Source organism: Python bivittatus, unplaced genomic scaffold (assembly GCF_059951505.1).
Source record: "Python bivittatus isolate LINGU-HERP-01145 unplaced genomic scaffold, Pbiv_v1 ctg000580_np1212, whole genome shotgun sequence".
Taxonomy (NCBI): Eukaryota; Metazoa; Chordata; class Lepidosauria; order Squamata; family Pythonidae; genus Python; species Python bivittatus.
The window spans coordinates 31,181,930-31,197,435 of record NW_028277087.1 but is presented as its reverse complement, the minus strand read 5'-3'; positions in this window follow the sequence as shown (position 1 = coordinate 31,197,435).

Genomic DNA, 15,506 nt, shown 5'->3' with positions numbered 1-15,506 from the left:
TGATTTTGTGCAGTAGAGGTGATGAACACATGCAAGGAAGTTAATGAGTAGGGTTTCATTATGAGTAAAAGAGCTAAAAGTCAGAAAGTATGAATTTGATTGCTGTGGTTTACATTAAAGGATCCATAGGAGGTTGATATTTACATATTTTGCTCCAATGAATGTTAAAAATGAAGGAACTAGAGATTATTCTTTAGGGGAACGTGTACAACATTTTGAATGAATGCAATCCAGCGGGGGGTAGGGCTGTGGGATTCTTCTTGGTGATATGAATGGATGGATTGGAACAAGTGAGTACAGAAAAAATGACCAGGCCATTTGGGGACCTAACATTGAATAAGAATTTATTTATTTTACTTTATATTTATACATCACATTTATATAGCCACCCATCTCACACAAAGCGACTCTGGGAGGCTGTATGGTAAGTATCTGCTCAGAAAAATGTGTGTGTTTCAAATAAATGATTTAAATCTATTCAAATGTACACAGGGAAAGAGTATAAATATAGAAACATGATTAATTTGATTATTTATGGTGAAACATTGAAGGATGTGAAAGGATGAGGATCCTGAATGTGGGACAGACCATTTTTGGTAGTGTCAAAAGTAGATCTTAGGAAAAAAAGGAAAAAAGTGAAAGAAATTAGAGTGAGAATAGAATAATTGCAGGAAGAGAAAGAAGATATGCAAGATGCCTAGAACAGAATGAAATAATTATGTTGCAAAATGCTAAATAATAATGTTACATAATTATGTGCAGTAGAAGTATGTGCAGTAATACTCTTGGGACATATGAAAAAGGATGCTTAGTGGAATGATGAAGTGAAAGAGGCTGTGGATGAGAAAAATGCATGTAAAAGAAAGATTGCTACATAAAAACCCTGAGGAAGAGAAAAATATATTTCATAATTCAGATAGAGAGGAAAAAGATAGCTAAAATACCTGTTCAAAGAAAAAGAGATGATTAAGATTTAAAAAGGCAGATTAAATGCAGAGTGATTTTGATGGAAATTAAAAAAAATAATTTTGGAAATAGGTGAAGGGGGCTAAATAAGGAGTCTTACCAGAAGAATGAATGGAATTAAAAATAACTAGTGATGAACTGATTTGAGATGAAACTAAAGTGAGTGCTGGAAGGAGTATTTTAGAGATTTGTCAGGGAACACAGTGATGTATTGAAGAATGGTCCTGAAATGCTATAAATATTAGTGTATGAGAAAAATGATGAAAAAACAGTAATAAATGCTGTGGGAATGTTGAAAAATGTTAAGGTTGCAGGTACAGAGACTGGAGAAATGTTAAGTTTGCTTATAGAGTGCCTGTGAGACTTGTTTGCGTGCATGTGAATAGAGAAAAACTAGAGCAAGTAGATGAATTTATTTATCTTGGTAGAATAGTTAATACAGATGGAAAATGGATGGAAAAGTTTTAAGGCATGCAAATGCTGGCATGACAGTAGTAAGTAGTAAGTGGTCTGTTGGAATGAATGAGTCTTTTTGAAAGTCATGAAACTGGCTGTGTATAAAAGCTTGCCTCTGCTGATTTTATTTTATGAAAGTGAGAGAGGTAACTATCAGGAGAAACAAAAAGGTAAGTTGAATACAGTGCAAATGTAGTAAAAAGTGTGTGGGTATAGAACAAGAAGAGACAGGGTGCTGAATGAATGTGGGTTGTATACAAAGGTGAGTGGCCAATACAAAAAAAGCAATTTGAGGTAGATTGATAATATAGAGGTAATAAATGAGGACTGAATTGCAAAACAAATCTATGAATAAGGAATGAGTGGATTCGGAGGAACCGGAAGATCAAGAAAGTTGTAGAGCTGTTGATATTGTGAGGAGAGAGATGAGAATTTAAAGCAATGTTCCTCAACCTTAGCAACTTTAAGATATGTGGACTTCAACTCCCAGAATTCTGGGAGTTGAAGTCCACATATCTTAAAATTGCTAAGGTTGAGGAACACTGATTCAAAGACGATGTATGAAGCAATATATGGGTGTGATGGAAGGAAGGATGGTTTGTAAGGCTGGAAAGGTATGGAAAGGTATGATGAATGATGCTGGGTAAAATAGTTTTAGCTATGCTTCCTTTTCTTTTTCTTATGTCCTACCTTTAATTTCTTTGGCATACTATTTCTTACTCTTTTTCTGCATTTTTCAGAACACTGCTTACCCCAAAAGTGAATAGTGTGATGGATATGTATATATGTAAGTAAGAACATATTATGTTCCTTTTGAAAATGCACAGGCATGCTCCATTTATCTCCATCCCTCTGCTTTGTGCATTGCTTGTCTGCTTATTCCTGTATGATAACACATTATTAGGAAATAAGCGAAAAGCTGGTTCCCTTCAGTTGTCTTCTGTCAGCCTTGTGAAAAAGTATAGTTCATGAAATGTTAGGCCGCTTGAATGAAATGGAATCTAAGCTTTATCTGACCCCATAAACTAGTTATATAAGGGATATTACCAAAGAAAATCCTCACTACATTTTTCTGATACAAAATCTCTCTAAATAGCATTGAATGTTTGAAATGACAAGAAGCCTTATAGGACTACTGAGGCTGCCTTTTTTTCTCAGCTGCTGCTACTTTTTCCTCACTTCTCTGCCCCACTTGGAAAAAAGGAGGATGAAGGAGAACAGCTGGGAAAAGGAGGGAGAATTAAAACTCCCCTATTCTTATACAACAGCCCCAAACTTGATTGTGTCCCTGCATGCTTGTTACAAAGCAGCATTTCTCAACCTCAGCAGCTTTAAGATATGTGGACTTCAGCTCCCAGAATTCCCCCAGCCAACATACTGGCTGGGCGAATTCTGGGAGTTGAAGTCCACACATCTTAAAGTTGCTGAGATTGAGAAACATTGCTATAGGAAAAAGACAGTGAAGAGATCTGCAAGCCGAACAGTTAAGTATAATGCGGGGCTTGACCTGCCTAAACAAACCTGATATTGGTAGCTAAGTTGGTTGAATGTATTTATATGCCACTGAATCTGACTCACTGCTCTTTACTATAAACCCTTCAAATAATGTAATAAAGATAACATTAAAGCTGCCATAACACATAGTAATAAAATAATAAAACAAAAAACATTTAAAATACATTGGTGACAACAGGCAAGCAACATTAACTCCCAAATGCCCTGTGCAACAGCTTGGTCTTGGCTGCTTTATGAAAAGATGATAAGGTTAGAACAGTGTTGTCCAAACTTGGCCACTTTAAGATGAGTGGACCATGCTGGCTGGGGAATTCTGGGAGTTGAAGTCCACTCATCTTAAAGTGGCCAAGTTTGGACAACACTGGGTTAGAACCAACCAAGGGGTGATGATTCTATAAAACCATGGGAAAATCCATTCTTACCTATGATGTCTGAAGAATCTTGGGCAACCCTAATTAAGAGGTACATATTGGACAGGTCTCCCCGTTCCTCCCTGCAAAAGTAGAAAAGATGCTGAAGGGCAAGCAGAACCCCTGAGAGTTTCTGAAGAGATGATTGATTCTGAGGCTTTGGAGCTGGACTCACTCTTACGAACTGAGCATTGAGGTGGTTGGTTCACACATGCAAAGCTGTCTCTTGCAGTAGCAGTTATCAAATAGCACGGGCAGCATCTTTGTACCGGCTTGCATGGGAGTGTCCCTTTCAGACTGCATCTAGGCTGATGATTGCGAGGAATATGGTGCAAGAGCAAAAAGGCAAAGCCTCGTGTGTCACGATTTCAACTCTTTTCAGCCATCCCCACCAACCACTACCTACAGATTGAAAAGGACCCTCTCAGCAGCCAAATCAGGGGCTTAGCAAATGATGAGGTTTGGTTCTTCTCCAGTGTTCCCATCTCCAAATTTAACCTGTAAAGCAGGATCTGGATATGTATCTGTGATGGGTTTCAGGCACATACACATCCTTTTCCCCATACACGTTCTGACATATCCTGTCATATATTCAAAGTCTAGCCCACATTAGATGCTGGCAGCTAGCTCATCTTGGCTGATCTTAAAAAAGTTAAGCAGGGCTGGGACTTGGTTAGTATTTGGATAGGACACCATCGGGAAATCCCAGGATGTAAATTAGGCTAGGGAGTTTTAAAAAAACAAAAACAAAGCCCAGAAGAAAACAGTGACAGACTACTTCTGCATTGTTGCCAAAGAAATCTCCATGAAGTCATCAAAAGTGAATCTTGACTCAAGGGAGAATTTATTTTTATGAACATAGCTTCTTGAAGGCCTGCATGCACACATACACGTGCGCACCTGCACACACATGTGCACGCACATACACACACAGACAGATGTTCTCCTCCTTGTCTTCATTTCAACATGTGGGGCTGGACAGGCTTAAACCTCCCCCCCTTCTACACTGAGGTCTCCTTGAAAACTTGTACTAAGATCAGCTCCTGGTGGATGAAAGAGGGCACTGTTTTTTCCTCACCAGTTGGAAGAAACTGTGCTTGCCCAACTCTCCAAGCAGTTGTAAGACACCAGGGCAGAATGACACCCCAGGAATATTATTTCCTTGGTCAGTCCTCTTTGTTATTTGTGATGGTGGTGAGTCTTCCAGTATGGTGTGCAGGCTGCCCATTTGTGCTGCCAAAACTGCTTAGGATCCTCTTCCTGTCATGTGATATTGTGTGAGTTGTGTTGTATCACATAATATTGTGTGATCAGATGCAAGGAAAAGGCTCTGGTGATCCAGCCAGTTCAAGAATGAGGAGTTGGTGGCCATTCTGTTCCTTTCATACCTTTTCCTGTCTTGTTACTGAAACATAGTTTATGCATCCAAGCTTCCTCTCTGTCTCTTCTATTTCTTGTCCCTTTCCATGGATGCTTTTGTGGAAGGCAGAGCTTCCTTGATTGCAGTCCCTTTGGAAATGAAAGGTTTTATGTCATGCCACAGAATTACTGTATTTGATTTAGCAGTTTTCATTTTGCATTCCTGAGTCATCTGAGATTTTGTGGAGGCCTCAAACATTTTATAGTCTCTTTGAAGCCTCATAAGCCATGGACACTACAGTATTCCTTATGCCCAATAGATAAACTTTTCTCTTAGGTTACTACATGTGGCCTGCAAAAATCTGGTTGAGTTTTGCAGCCCAGATCTGGTAGCCCTACTTTCTGTAATTTTCTCTCATAACTTTCTTAATATGAGGAGCAGAAATATTTCTTAAAAATCACTAAGCCTCACTTCCTTGATCTTTAAGTGGCTTTATTTATTTGTATAGCTGCCCATCTCACATATGTGATTCTGGGTGGCGTACACAATTTAAACAAAACAATTAAAAACAAAACCATCAAAAACCATTAAAATAATTAAAAACATAAAAGCGCTTTGGACCTCTTCCTAAAGTTAAAGCAAATAGACTCATCTTCTGACGGAATCTGGTTGTCATGCTTATGTTTATTATATGCCATCAGAGCAAATAGCTTCAAGCTTAGATCAGACACTTGTCCTTATAAAAACTCTCAAGTTTTATTAGAACCGACACACGTGGATGTTCAGATTGGAAATGCTATTGAGAAATGAGCAAGACCCACAAAAATAGATTCAAAAGCTCAGCCATCCTCTCTGCTGCACACGTATCTAGATACAGCAATGTTAAGAGGACAGGCTATAAAACTAAAACATCAGTCCACGTATTACTGAGCTTCCATTACCTTGGATCTTGAAAACTATCCCCTGAGTGAGGAGTGGCACAGACAGCTTGACTCTTTGATGATGATCTCTCTTGACACTCTGTTTCAGATCCTGCTAGCTCGTGCATTTCGTCTCAAAGCATATTCCACCTTGGTTTCTCTCTTTCTTCCTTTTTTTAAATATACTTTTTACTGAGAATTTTTTTATGGATTAAAAATTATGGAAATATAAGGAATTAGAAAAAAGAAAAAGATATGAAAAAAAATGAGAAACAGTAAAAGTCAAGAAAAGAGAAGAAATAAGAAAAAAAATATCTAAAGAAGCAACTTCCAATCTTCTTTACAGAAGTTACAAACATAATTATTACCATTTCTGCCTTCCCAAATTATATAACATGATTACCTTCTTCCCATATACCAGGGTTCCTCAACCTTAGCAACTTTAAGATGGGTAGATTTCAACTCCCAGAATTCCTCAGCCAGCATGCCAAATTAGGGCTATGAGATCTTGGTGAGAAAAATCTGAATGACTTTAGTTAGAGTTTCTATGTCTATTTGCTTCTACCTAGTGGTCATCCAGATTTTTGTCATCCAGGTCTGGTAACACTATGATAGATCACCCCAAGGTTTGATACTGCTGCTTGAAGGAGGAAGATTCCGATCTAGTTTCAGTGATGTAGCTATTTCATTCTTTTTAACAGCATGGGCTAGTCATATACAGACTGTAAAAATTCTGAATGACTAGTAGATGGCAACAAAGACGTACAAATAATTCTCTTTGTTGACATCTTTTGGTCATTCAGAGTTTTGCAGTTGAGGTTTGGTATCCAGAGCATTAGGGTGAGTATCAAAAGGCAGAGACCGAGAAGCACTTAAGGGCTCACTTCAAAAGAGATGATCTTGGGAATGAAATCTATTCAAATGCCTCAGCACGCCTGGATATAACCTTGTGACTGGATCACATTTGATGAGCACCAGCTGAGTTGACTGTCTACTCAGTACCTCATGGTTTCACAGCTAGATCAAATTTAATGACCACTGGCTGACTAAAAATTGGTTAGTGGCTTCCAGTATTCTCTTTATTTTAAGAGTATTCCATTGTTTGAAGCGGTGATAGTTATTTGTGATCCTGTTTGACTGATTACATTGTGGCATGAATACTGACTACCTGACAGAAGTTTCTAAAATATTGATTTGGTATTACCTGGATGGTAAACTTGTTCTTCCTTCTTTGGAACCATAAGCAGTGTTTGAACTAATTTAGTTTTTTAGTATTTTAGACTGATTTACATTTTTATATGTCTTTTTGGCCATGAATAAGTCATATTGGTGCTCCCACCCTTCAAATATTGCTAAAGAATAACTCTCAGCATTCTTTACTATTGGTCATGATGGCTGGACAGCTGAGAGTTATAGTTTAGTATTATCTGGAGAGCCACATCATTTCTTATCTAGATGTATTTGACCATTCACAGCGTAAGCAACATACTGAAAAGGACATGAATCTGGAAAACTCTAATAATTATCTCTTTCTTCTTAGAAGAATTAGGGGAAGGCTGCTTGTATTGTTTGAAAGCACTTGACCTCTGTTTTCTATTGGTACCTGTAATCATTATTTAGAAGTATTTGACTATCTGCTACTACTGTTGGGCTGCTAACCATCTGGTCCAGATCTCCTGCAGCTAGCCAGTAGCATCACAGAGTCCCAACAGAAATGGTTATTGAGATATTGTTTTAATTTTAGTGATTTTTTAAATGGTTTAACTATTTAGTTATATTGTTGTATTGTGGATGTTTTATTTCCACATACTACCGAGATCCATAGCATTGTGGTGGATTAAAATGTAATAGCAAAACAAACAAACAGATGAATACAACTTTAAAGCAAAGATGAATAATCTGAAGGCCTGAAAATCTCAAGCGGGGCCCCTGAGGGTCATTTAATACCTGTCAGAAATCCACTGAGAGTATTTATAGCAATAGAGTTAATGTAATAATAATTACATGAGTGGTTTTTTTCTGCTCCTGCCAACTGATAAACTTATTGTTAGGGCACTGTAATCAGGTACGGTAATCAGGACTGATTTTGGATCTTCTGGCTGTTTGGATATGTGCTGTTTTAGAGGAGGGGAAATAGTCTGTGTGCAGGATACAGCTACAAGCACCAGCATTTTCTCTGATAAGACCATTGTTTCTCTCTCTCTCTGTAATCTCCTCATATTATAAAAGTACAGAAAGCATCACTGTATCTCCAACTGTGAACTATTTCATGCTGTATCATAGCAAAATGTCTGCAGACAGAGATAAGGCATGGTTTTCCATTTTTCTCTATAAAATTAATGATAGAAAAGCACAATAAAACCATTATCAGTGGGATAGTAGGGCTGATTTTAGCTTTCTTGTGGTAGTTGAGGTAGGGAGTATCATGTGGCAGATGTGTTTGAACTTACAAATAATTCTGAGAGAAAAAAAGACACTTCTGAAATTAAGTAGAAGGAATTGGCAACAACATATTTCTGGGAAGAGAAGAGAAAGCAAAGAACAAGTTTAAGTTTTTATTTGCAGCAAAACTGGTAAAAATCTGGGTAGTACTCTGTGTTGTTACATCATCGCCTCAGATAATTCTCCACTCCCACCTCCTATCATGATGCAAAGGCAGGCATCTTCTTGAGGCCTAGAGAACTTCCTGATTCACTTTGAGGGCTGGATCTGGAGCTCCAGAAATACCCTAATCTGATTTATTCCCTGGATCAAGAGCATGATTTGGAAAAACGTAGCTCCATTTTCTCGGGGAAGGTTCTCCCTGTATTATTGAGGAAACATTCCCAGTACGAGTGGATTTCTTCTCTTCCTTAAATGAGAAAATGGTTGGAGTCTTGCTGCTGTTGCTCTGTTTCTCTGGTATGCTTAGAATGTGGTAGAAGGAGAAGCCTTTTTAAAAAAGAAAATGTCTCCCTCCCAAGCAGCAAACTACTCATACTCTCTCTAGGAGAGCGTTGGAGTCCCCAATCCAAGATTATAAGACATTTCTATTAGAAGCCCTTCTATCCCAGTTTTTAGGATGGCTGTTTAAGGAAAGGTGGGTGATATTCAGTATCATCAGGCTCAAACCCACCTCTAGTCATCTAACCTAAAGGACCCTGATTCACTGTGGAATTCAGGCTTGATATGGATCCAGATCACATCCTTGAGATCAAGCATAGGATAGGAAGCTCTCTGCGGGCTTTGGGTACTTGTCCATCTAGCCCCCTGCCGTGAGCTCTGCAGCATCTCAGCAGAGGGTCCCTCCTGCCCCCACTAGTGGCCTGATCCTTTTTAAAGTGAATGGTACCAGAAGTTGAACTTCTGACTTTTTGCACACAAAGCTGGTCTTATATCCCTGAGCTCTGTGCTGCATGGCAAGGCAGCTCTTGGCACTCTTTTCCATCCAACATATTACATTGTGTAATTTTACATAGGGCTGGTGGCCCGGATTGATGCAGCTAGCTGTGTGTGCTAAATTATGCAAGGTATGTGGCTCCCATAAAAGACCATATGCAAGCATGGAACATATTTGCGTCCTACTTTCTGAAATGGCAGAGTTGCTGCTATTTTCATAAATTACTCAGCACCATGGGGCCACCAGTGTTTGGCCACGTAATGAGGAAAGCTCAGAGATTCAAAGAGGAGGGGAGCCAAGGAGCCAGCATTGGCTATGACTTTCTGGAACACATCCATTGCATATTCTGAGACTGTGCTTATATAGCTGGGCGTCTAGAGCAGAATTTTCTCCGCGCAATGGCTGTTTATACACTATAGCTGTTTATACAGCCATATACACAAAAAACAATTGTGTATCTGAGGTGAGGCACAACATTTTAAATCCATACTACTACTACTTCTCCTCCTCCTCCTCCTCCTCCTCCCCCTTTTAATGTGTAATTGCCTCAGGGCCCCTTCCTTGTGACCTGGCTATAGAAAATGAATCTTAGTATCTTCAATATACTGTATGTCTAGATGCAGTATATTGAAGAGATTATATTAGACAACAAGAGACTAAATGCAAGTCACAGAAAACAGAACTTGCATCTCTTTTCTTTTCCTAACATTTGCAAGAACCATTTTTGCTGCTTATAATGTTGTATCAATCATCCTTCTCCATCCTTCCAATGTGTTGACTATAGTGCATATATTTCCCAGTCATGCCAACTGGAAATTATGAAAGTTGTAGCCTAATATGGGCATCAGGTGGGGAAAGACCTGAGAAAACCATATTTTAGACTCCATTTCCTGATGGACTGATGCTGTATTTTTAAGCTCAATATTCGGTTAATTTCAGCTTGAAAATGACATCGTAGTGAGCGTTGATCACATTAAATCCATTCCACTTAAGCAATGTTAATCCAAAGCCTGCAGCCTTCCACTTTTCTCCCAGATGTGAAATTCCTGTCTGAATGCACTCCCCCTTTACAGGGGACAAATGTAAAAGTTGCATTTGAAAGATGCCAGCTGTGGTCCTACCCCAGGTTTATTCATATGGGACCTTTACTAGGTCAACTTAATACTTGACTACTGCTTATTATCCCATCAGTCTTCAGGGACAACCCATGATCTAATTGCCCAGCATTTATGTTGCCTGGCAACCATAAATACAGAGTAATAATCCTTAAAGGGACAGTGTAGAATTTCATGCCCCTGCAGTGAAGTACACTTCATTTCCCAGAGCACCCTGGGTTTTTTAATTCAGTGAATAAAAATGTGTAATGAATAATTAATTATGTGCTTGAAGGCACAATAGCTGCCTACTTTTGAATATTCATCAGTGGCATTATTAATTCACTAGAATTCCCGAGGAGCAGTGGGATAGGTTTTTAGACTAGCTGGAGGACTTAACAGATAGTGTTTTGCAACACGAGCAAACTTTTTTTAAAAACAGACTTTGTTTGGGAGGTTTTTAAAAAAATATATATCTTTGCAAGAAAAAAAATACATACCAGGTACTAGACAGAAATAGGCAAAACTACAGAATAACAGCTGATTATATGAGCAAGATGCCCTTTCCAACTAAGTGTACTTTACCAAAGCCTTTCCTTGAATGTTTTGAGGCTCAAAAATGCCTTTTTCTTTTCAAGTGGAGAACCCCCACTGCCATGGTGAAATTTTATGAGCTAAATCTGACACACACACACACACTCCGCATTTCCATCCCAGTAGATGCTTTTCTTGCTGTATTTTTGCATGTCAACTGGTCATCAAAAGTAAGTAAGTAATAGTAGTGTCAAGATAGTGAGATTTAGGGGCAGAAATCAAAAGCCTCATGTGGTTAAGCAGGAGGGCTCTGAACAGAGTAGAGATGGGGTCCTCATCTGGAAGTAAAACACCTTTCCCCCTACAGAGCTCCCCTGGTAAAACTATAAAGGCCAGAATCTAAAATTAACTCTGCTGCTTACAGGACCTTTGTCAGAAGCAAAATATTGGCAATCCTATACGCAGGACACAGGAACATTAAAGTGTATTAAAATGTTAATTTTGTGAAGGGTTTATCTCACATGGAAGAACGAGGATTGTGTGCTTTGTAAGGTTTGGGAAAAGAAAATATATCACTTGGAGCTGTGATTCTAAAATTCTCATAGGTCAGTCAATAGATAAGTTTATATCTACTTTGCATTAGATGTGTATGTGTTTAATGTGCACGTCCATTTTGTTCCATATTGAGATTAAAACAATAGAAAACACTTCCTATTTACATTGCTCATATACATACACACACATTTGTAATTGTATTTTTTTCTGACTTGTTTTGGCTGCTAAGGCAAAGGCAATCAAAATGGTTAGAAGGTTTGAGCATTTTTGGTGAAAAATGGCAGATAAGAGGGGTATGACAGAAGTACATAAACTCAGGCTTCGAGTGGAAAATGTGGATAGATTTTTTTCCCTCATTCTCAAAATACTAGCATTTCAGAATGTCAGGCCATGCACTGAAGCTGTTTGTGTGGAGATTCAGGAAGGACAGGAGGAAAAATGTCTAGGTAAATCATGGAATTCATTTTTACTGTATTTGCCTATGGCTACCTTTTGAGACGGTCTTCACAGGGGGATGAAACACATTCATGGAGTACAGACAATCAAAGGCTACTACATACCTTGGTGACTGGATACTATTTCATGAATACAATACAATAAGATTGCCAAGAAACAACAGTGAAAAGGCCTAACCCTCTTTTCTAGCAGATGACCTTTCCTGGTGTATCCAGTTAATGGCTGTGTTCACAGAATACTGTACCAACGTAGGCTTTTGGTCTGATCATTTGATGTTCTCAGACACATTTTTTCCCCAACAGAGGTATTTTTGAGTCAACAACCACTATACAACACTGGGAGAGGTGTATAATCAGAATACTGTAGTCTGCTTCATATATGTCTAAGAAATAGAAATCTGGCTTAATTACCCTTTACTTAGTGCATTCTAAGTGCACTCAAAAGGGTATCATATGATATTGTATTTGTATCTTGCTTTCACTTAAGACTGCAATCCAAAACACCTTCCAATTAAAAACTACAAAGAATGCATTTTTCTTTTCTTTTTTTTAAATTATTGAAACACTTCTATATTGCCTTTTGGCTATAAAATGGATCCTAGCCCTATTTATATGGTTAAATAGAATGTTCAAAACCAAAGCAGAAAATAAATAAAGTAGGATTATAATTAGCCAATTTAAAATACATAAAAACCTACTGGAATAAAAATGCCTTAACTGCTTATCTAGAAAACAGCAAAGAAATGGCCAGTTTTTCACAGTCTGGAATCCCATTAAGAAGCCCAAATTTACCACAGGTTTACCACTGAAGATCTTCAAAATAAGTAATGTAAGACTTCAATAAATTTACATATTAAATCTGTCAGGACATGAATAGTACTTAGTATATTCTGTGATGTATTGCGTTTATTTAATACTTAAAACAATATACTGCCTTTCTAAATATTTTCAGAATTCATAGGTACCTCGCAAACCAAATTCCACTGAAATTAATGGGATTTATCACTATAACTAATTGTCCCATTAATTTCAGTGGTAATTCTCATGAATGTGATTCTCATGAGAGCCAGTTTGGCATAATGGTTAAGGCTCCAGGCTAGAAAGCAGGAGATGGTGAGTTTCAGTCCCACCTTAGGCATGAAAGCCAGCTGGGTGACTTTGGGCCAGTTACTCTTTCTCAGCCCAACTCACCTCACAGGGTTGTTGTTGGGAAAAGAGGAGGAGGAAGGAGTATTAGGTATGCTCGCTGCCTTGATTTATTTATAAAAATAATGACGATGGGATAAAAAATCTAACAAAAAAGTTATACCATAATGTAACAGAAAAAAACACCATATTAAAAGAAGATATCAGAGATCTCAAACATTTTAAACAGATACTGTACCAAAGTTGCTTGCTGCACTTATGGTACATTTTCCATTAAGGAAAAAAAGAAACAACTTGTGTTTCTTTATAATTTGAAAATGAGTACTATATTTTGATCCTGGTTATGGAACAGTTTAATGAGTCTACTCTGAGTCAAGATCTACTTTCCATTTGTTGATGTGCTTATGGCATCTTCTTCTTTAGTTGGGCAAATGATTCCATAGCCAGGATTCCTGCTTTTTTCCTCTAGTTCTGGTATCATAATCCATGAGGAACAATATAATATAAACTTAATGGTTACTATGAGCTGGTTCTGACTTACCAGTACCCAGACAGCAGCTGAGGGGTACCCTTGAAACATAGTTAACTTCTCTAAGCTGAAATATTGCCAGGACTAAGGTTGAGACAAATTGACATTTTCTTCATTTTGCTGCTCCATTTTTAATAAGTCATTTTATTTTAGCGGTGATCAAAATTCTAGGGGGGATTAATGTGCGCACTGACTTCACCAGTAGCCCTTAGGTCCCCCATCGCCCCCTCCCTTCAACCCAGGAGCAATGCTGGAGATGATGTAATTCTCTGACAGGATCTCTGGGATAAAAATGGCAACCAGCAGCCAGTGAAAGGAACTTCATAACTCTGGGATGTGGTGAGTTCTCCCTCTGAGTTTTAAGATACAGGCACCCTCAAGTGAGGTTTGATTCTTGGTGGCTTCATGGACTTACCTAAGCAGGTTCATTGACAACAATACAGGTAGTCCTTGTTTAGCGACTGCCTCATTTAGTGACTGTTTGCAGTTATGACAGTGATGAAAAAGTAACTTTATAAGCAATCTTCGCATTTACGATCTTCACAGGTCTGTAAGCCAAGGAAAGCTGAAGTAAGTTCATAAGCACAGTTGTGGTTTCACTTAGTGACCACTTCACTTAATGACCAAGTTGCCAATCCCAGTTGTAGTCTCTAAACAAGGACTACCCGTATAGAAGTGTTAGGAATTGTTTTTATCTGGTCTTGGAGATTTAAACTCATTCAAAGTAAATAGATTTTACCTAACTATGATTCTATCAAACTCAAACCTCAATCATGCCCTTCATCCTGCTCTTGACAATTGCCTGATGGAACACATATTTTCTTGTCGGGAAAGAATGAATCTAAATAGAAGTTGAGTAGTTCTGCCTTTTTATTGTTATCTGTTACCTTTTACCATCATCGCTGAGCAGCTGATATACTGATCCTTTTCTTTTCCTTTTATTTTGAAGACAGTTGAGGAAATCTTTTTTTTTTTTTTTTTGCTGTTCTTAGTATTCTTTCCCAACCACAGCTCATTCTGAAATTTAGACTTTCTGACATCTTCTTCATAATTCCAAACTGTATCTACAGACATGGCTGTGATCTGAACTTCTTTCCATTGTCTATATGTATCCTTTTTTTGTTTCAGATCTTCACTGAGAATTTTCTGCAGGACTGTTGGCTTGGTTTGCTGTTTATGTATGTATTTACTGGAATTCCTCCTACAGTCTATTAATAATCCCAGTGGGAACTGCAAAGATGGCATGATATTATGTCACCATTGAGACTAAAGTGTCTAAGCAGACACTTTCCCCACTGCTTCTAAACATGGAGAAGGCTACAGCAGCAATTGAAGTGGAGGAGAAGGAAGTGATCATTTCTAATTAGATGCATACTTTTTAGGTTGCAAGAACTGGAAATAATTGTAATGGTGGTTATATAACACCAACAACAACAACTTCCAAGCAGCCCAATGTTTTACATGTCCTCGTGTCCCATAACTAAACCAAAGGAGGAAATCAACAGTTCTTAGTTAATCTCATCCCTGTTAAATGAAGCTAACATTCCCCTTAAGGACCTGCTAGGGCAGTAAAGTTCTGGAGTCAGTTCAGGAGCCCCCAATGAAGAAATGAACTCCACTGTAAAAAGTTGGAGAGCTTGTTTTGTTTTCTGTATGATGTGGACACCTGAGTCAGAAATAAATTAGCTCAACTACCAAACTTGGTTGATCTCATGGGATCAAACAGTTGTTTTACCTTCAAGATAAACATGATTACGTTAAGCACATATTTAAAGAACATTGCTATGCTGAAATCTGTCTTCTGGTTTCTAAAACAATCCTGTTTTTTCTACCTTATTCTCAGTGCTTGTGGATGTCTTTTGAATTTCTCTGGGTGGCATGCTTAATTCATTCTGTTTTTGAAACAGACAGAGTGTACTACTGTTATAGTTCTTTTGAACAACTTTCCAGTAACTGAAGCCATTGTTATTCTCTATTCTACATTTGTCAAACTTTTCCTAGAACATTGTGTCCAGTTCTGGGCATCCTGCTTTATGAAGGACAATGATAGATTGGAGTCTCTCCAGAGGAGAGCAACTAGGATGTTAAGGTACCTGGAAGAAAACAAACAAACAAGCAAACTTATAAGTAATGGTTGGAGATGTTGGGTATGTTTAGCCTGAGAAGAAGCCTTTCCTGCAGGAAAAT